Genomic DNA, 6,640 nt, shown 5'->3' with positions numbered 1-6,640 from the left:
CTGTTGGCCACATGCAAGGCAAATGCCCTACCGCTATGCTATTACTCCAGCCCCTCTCTCTGGCCCTTGTTGCTATGTTAAGCCACTGAACTTTAGGGAAATTTTAAGTAGCACAAAGAGCTGCTACACATTTCATCCAGCCCAGATGGTCCAGAGGCTGTTCCGGTGGGAAGCTGAATTTTACATGTGGGAAGTACTTAGTGCCAACTGAGGTCTGAGTAAGGGGGAAATCCAATGTAACATCCTTAGCCTGATTCCAAAGACTATATCTGGGACCAAAGTACAGTGGGGAAGGCACTTTCCTTGCATCCCATCAATGCAAATTAGAATCCCTGGCACCACCCATAGGGAGTCCCCTGAGCAGTACCAAGAGTAATCCCTGAGCACAGAGCCAAGAATAAGCCCTGAACACAGCAGGGTGTGACCCCAAGAGTGAACAAAAAGTAAAAACTCTAAATGTAAGAAGAAGCAGGAAAATCTTCTCCAGAACAATGAGGTGAATGGAAAGATGGAAAACTCATTTCTTTCACCTTTTGATTGATTGATTGATTGGTTGGTTGCTCAATTTTATTCCCTGCCTTCTGTCCCTTCCCCTTATTATAATTAATGTGGTTAGAATGACTAGGAGTCTCTCTCTCTCTCTCTCTCTCTCTCTCTCTCTCTCTCTCTCTCTCACACACACACACACACACACACACACACACAATGCCTGCCTGGAGTGCTCACCAGGTCACCAGGGTCACACAGAAGATTAGGTTACTCACACACATGATCACTGGGGCTCATACTTCCAGGTTATGGTTGTGGCACTGATAGGGGGTAGGGTTTTACTGCAATGCTCACACACATGCTTGCCAGAGGTCCCATTTCTTGAGCATGATATTGAAGCTACCTTTTTAGATGTGATGCTCACTGTGGGGAAAGGGGGCCACACTCCTTTTGTGTGTGTGTGTGTGTGTGTGTGTGTGTGTGTGTAATTCTCACACACCCCGCTGGGGGACAGCCTGAAACTGCAAAGCAGAGACCATAGATCTACCAGGTTGTAACTCTGTGCATGTGAGACACCAGGGATTTGAACTTATGACCATATAGTTGCAGGGCAGATGTTCTAATCCTCAGAGCCCTTGAAAACACTAACAGAATAAAATGAAATTGCTTTTATACAGACCAAGAAATATTACCACTTAAGGACTATTTATTTTGGTTTTTGGGTCACACCCGGCAACACTCCAGGGTTTACTCCTGGCTCTGTGCTCAGAAGTCACTCCTGGCAGGCACAGGGGACCATATGGGATGCCAAGATTTGTACCACTATCTGTCCTGGATCGGCTGCATACAAGGCAAATGCCCTACAGCTGTGCTATCTCTCCGGCCCCTTAAGGACTATTTCTAATGGTTGGAGTAAGGTATTTGTCTTGCATGTGGCTCACCCAGTTCAATTCCCAGCATCCAATAGGCTTCCCTAAGCTCCTCCAGGAGTGATCCCTGAGTACAGAGCAGGAGTAAGCCCTAAGCACAGCTAAGTGTGGCCCCAAAACTAACATGATAATAATAGGGCCAGAGTGAAAGCACCGTGGTAAGGCATTTGCTTGCACATGGCTGATCCAGGATGAATGCAGGTTTGATCCCCTGCATCCCATATGGTCCCCAAAACCAGGAGCAATCTCTGAGTAGTGAGGAAGAGGAGGAGGAGGAAGAAGAAGAAGAAGAAGAAGAAGAAGAAGAAGAAGAAGAAGAAGAAGAAGAAGAAGAAGAAGAAGAAGAAGAAGAAGAGAAGAAAGGAAGCTATATCTAAAAGAACTGCTAAACTGTTTTCTTCCAAAAGTGGTAATAAAACCTAAAAGGGAACATTGAAGGCAAAAACAATTCTAGTCAGCAAAGAAATTGCTTAAGTATGTGCAAAACTCAAAAGGAGCATTGCCTGAATGGTGGGTGAAAATTAAAATGACTAATTGAGGGGTACTAAGAAGGGATTAAAATAATAAATATCAATAACCTGAGCAACTGGAGAGAGTGGGGAAAGGATTAAGTAGTTTTAAGATCTTTCTGATGTGAGAGAAGGGATTAGAGCTATTGATTAACTTTAAATCCTTTAAGTCGACTGTTCCCAGAAGGAAATCTGATGTAGTCATGAGAATAAATGAACTCAAACTATGAGCAAGCATATGAATAAATTGCCTAAATATAATATGGAATAAATGGAGACGTACAAAGTATAGACTTTATATTCCATTCAGAGTAGGAGAAAATCAGGCAAAATTGAGAGAGAGAGAGAGAGAGAGAGAGAGAGAGAGAGAGAGAGAGTATATAAGAGGTAGGGAAGGGGATGAAAATTGGAGAAATTAGTGGTGGGAAATACACACTGGTGATGGGATGGTTGGTGGAAACATTGCATGGCTTAAAACTCAACCATCAATAACTTTTTAGACTCTGGATCTCACACAGATTCAGTACAAAATTTTAATTAAAAAAAGAAAAGTAATTCTCATCTACAAGATCAGTGACATGATTCAAATGTTTGAGAACTTGATTACTACGTGCAAAGCCCTGAATTCTTTGTGGGGAAGAGGGGAGGGAGGTTGAGTTTAGACTACACCCAGTGGTGTTCAGGGCTTATTCCTGGCTCTATGCTCAGGTATTACTCCTGGCTGACTTGGGGGACCATGTGGGATGCCTGGGATGGAATCAGGATCATCAGTGTGCAAGGCAAATACCCTCCCTGCTGTCCTATTGCTCTAGCCCCAAGGTTTTGGTTTGTTTTATTTTTTTTAAAGCCAGTCAAATTGCGCAGTGGGGGGGGGATATATACCAACTTTTGTGATATTAACATTAATAAGTTCTGATAAATCACTGCCATTGGACCAGCCTCCCCAAGGTTTTTTAATTGAATCCTAGTTTGCACATCAACCCTGGAACTGTAGGAAGTGATCCCTAATTTTTTTTTCCAACTCATTCTACATTATTAGAATCCAACACAGAGTTTAGACTTTCAGGGAAAAGTAATAATAGGAAAAAGACCCAGGCAGTATTTTAATTCTTTGATCTGAGTGGTTAGCATCTAAGTATATTTATTTTAGCAAAATATATTCTAGGGGCTGTAGAAATAGCAAGCACTTGCTTGCATACAGCCAACCAGGGTTCGATTCCAAACATCCTCTGAGCACTGCCAGAAGTAATTCCTGAATGCAGAGTCAGGAGTAATCCCTGAATATCACTGAGTGTGGCCCCCTAAACAGAGCAAAACAAAAACTGTACACACACACACACACACACACACACACACACACACACACACACGTACGTATTTATATTTGAGGTACCAGAGCAATAGTCCAGTGGGTAAGGTGCTTACTTTACATGCAGCTGACCCGGGTTCAATCCTTAACAGCCTATACAGTTCCCTCCCCACCAAGCCTACCAGGAATGATTCTGGTGTGCAGAGTCAGAAAGTCCAGCTGGGTGTGGCCTCAAAATAAGCAAAAGTTATTGATATCACCATTATTGAACTTGTAGTCTCTTCCACATTTGTATTACTTGTCAACAAAAATTCAAAATTAGTCCCCCCCAACACCCAACACACACACACACACACACACACACACACACACTATACACACACACTATACACACACAGTATTGTTGCTGCAATGCCACATGCTCACGGTTGGTGGCAGCACCCGCTGGAGGCTACACATGGGCTGTGATGTCTTGCAGGGACCTTAGCTCATCCCCTTAGTGGTGGTCCTGGCATCCTACTCAGTGATGTGGTGGGGCCAGGTTGACATCCAATGCTTGACATCGGTAAGGTAGATCATCTTTTCTTTTTTCTTTTTTTCTTTTATATTTTATTGATACAGTTATGATCTGCAGAGTCCTTCATAGTTGAATTTCAGATATACAATGAGTCAGGGCCCTACCCACAAAGTGTCAACCTCCCTCCATTAATGACCTCAGAGTGCATCCTATCCTGCCACCCTTTGCCCCCTGGCCTGCCAGTGTAAAAGGCCCCTTTGAGTTTAGATTGTTAAAGTTTAGGTCCCTAGATTCTATTATTCATTGAGTTTGGCTTGGATATTTAGAACTGTCCTTACTTATTTCCCCACCAATGCATCCGAGAACACTTGGCCACTGGCCCCAGCCTTTCTTTATTCTTTTCTCCTTAGTTTTATAGAAAAATATGGGAATATGTGGTAAAAAATAAATAAATAAACTGTGTCCAAAGGTTCTATGAAAAAGGCAGGAGCCCCGATTTAAAAGATAAGAAAATTTAAAAAATAAAATAAAATAAAAAATTGTAAAAGATGTATGGTGGCAGGTTTTTTGGTTTTGTGTTTTTGTTTTGTTTTGTTTTTGCATAGGACAGCAAAATATGAGGGAAATGAAAGAAAAAACCTTTGGCCTAAAAACAGGGAGACCCTACCCATGAAGCATTCTGACATAAGACCAGCTCCAGGCTCCAGGCATACTAAATTGTCTAACCCCAAAGTCTTTCTCTGTGGTCCCAATCACAGTTGTTGCAATCAGGTTTCTGTCGTTAGAGGTCCTGGTTTTTGTACAGATCCTATGTCGAAGTCAGGGTGACACAGAGTGTCTTCTGAGATATCTTTTCTTGAGCTGTCCCCTCAGTTGATTCTTTTTTCCCATTTTCAATTGAGTCATCATGTTCACACTGGAGGTTCCTGTATGCAGTGTTCCAATACCACCCCTTCGGCAAGAACGCCCACTTTCTGCCACCAGTGTCCCCCATGTCCACCCACCCCAAACCCCTCTCTCTGCACCTTCAGTATAGTCTATTCCATTGACCAACTTCTTGTCCTAAGCCATTTGCTATTTCCTTACTATGTTTCTTTGGGTACCACATAGGAGTGAAGTCATTTTGTGTCTGTATCTCTCCTTCTGCCTGACATCACACAGCATGATCCCCTCCAGCTCTTTCCACTGAGTGACAAATATCATGAGTCCATCTTTCCTTAAGCCAAGTTATGTATATATACATTATATATTATACGTAAAATTATATCTTAGTTCCTTTATCCACTCATCTCTTCTTGGGCATTTTTTCACTGTTTACATATTTATTAATAATTTACTTTTTGGGGCCGGCGAGGTGGCGCTAGAGGTAAGGTGTCTGCCTTACAAGCGCTAGCCAAGGAAAGGACCACGGTTCTATCCCCCGGTGTCCCATATGGTCGCCCCAAGCCAGGAGTAACCCCTGAGCATCTAACGGGTGTGGCCCAAAAAAAACAAAAAAAAATAATAAATAATTTACTTTTTTTAAATAAATTTTTATTTAAGCACCATGTTTACAAGCATGTTTGTAGTTGGGTTTCAGTCATAAACAGAATACCCCCCTTCACCAATGCAGCATTAGTTCCAGATTTTGATTATTGTGAATAGTGCTGCAGTGAACACAGGAGCACAAAAGTCCTTTCTTTTGGGGAGTTTGGGTTTGGGGGTTTGGGGCACACCCAGTAGTGCTCAGGGGTTACTCCTGACTCTACACTCAGAAATAGCTCCTGGCAGGCTCAGAGGACCATATGGGATGCTGGGAATCAAATGCAGGTCCATCCTGGGTGGGCTGCATGCAAGGCAAACACCCTACCACCGTGGTATCACTCTGGCCCCAAAAGTTCTTTTAAAATAGTGTTTGGGGACCCAGAGACAATGCAAAGAAGTGGAATTGCTGTGTGAGTCAAAAGTTCAACTCTTAGTGTTTTTATATATGTTCATAAAATTCTCAACCAATAGCAAGGAGCATCAAGGAATACAAAAAGAAATGTGTCATCAGAACAACAATAGGTCAAAAAAATTGAATGTAAAGATCCCAAAGAAACATTCCAGTAAGTAGAAAGGAAAAATGATAAATGCAAAGGCACCGGTAGTTAAAAACAAGCATCACTTTTCTCTCCCTGTTCTAGCACTTGAGGAGTCAATGGTGGGAACAGACTAGGACAGGTCCAGGTCCAAACCCTTAAAATGGCACAGAAATAGCATTAAGAAAACCCATTTCTATCAGACCTCATTTTAACACCATGCACAAAGTTTAAATCTAAATAGATATTGAACCTGAAACCATAAAGTACATAAAGGAAAATTTGAGCAAAAAACTCCATGACATTGAAGCTAAAGACATCTTCAAAGATGAAACACCTTTGTCCAAGCAAGTGGAAGCAAAGAGAAACAAATGGGATTACAATTAACTGAGAAACTTCTGCATTTCAAAGGAAACAGTGACTAGAATACAAAGACTATCTAAGGAATGGGAGAAACTATTCACATAGTACCCATCAGATAAGGGGTTCATATCTAAGATATACAAGGCACTGGTAGAACTTAACAAGAAAAAAAATCTGATTCCATCCAAAAACGGGGAGAAGAAATTAATAGACATTTTCTCAATGAAGAAATACAGATAGCCAAAAGGCACATGAAAAAATGCTCCACATCACTAGTCATCAGGGAGATGCAAATCAAAAGAACAAGGAGGTACCATCTCGGGGCCGGTGCGATGGTACTAGAGGTAAGGTGTCTGCCTTGCCAGCGCTAGCCTAGGACGGACTGCAGTTTGATCCCCCAGCGTCCCTGGCCTAGTCTGTTCCCACCATTGACTCCTCAAGTGCTGGAACAGGGAGAGAAAAGT

This window comes from Suncus etruscus, chromosome 14 (assembly GCF_024139225.1).
Source record: "Suncus etruscus isolate mSunEtr1 chromosome 14, mSunEtr1.pri.cur, whole genome shotgun sequence".
Lineage (NCBI taxonomy): Eukaryota > Metazoa > Chordata > Mammalia > Eulipotyphla > Soricidae > Suncus > Suncus etruscus.
This window is presented reverse-complemented; position numbering follows the sequence as displayed.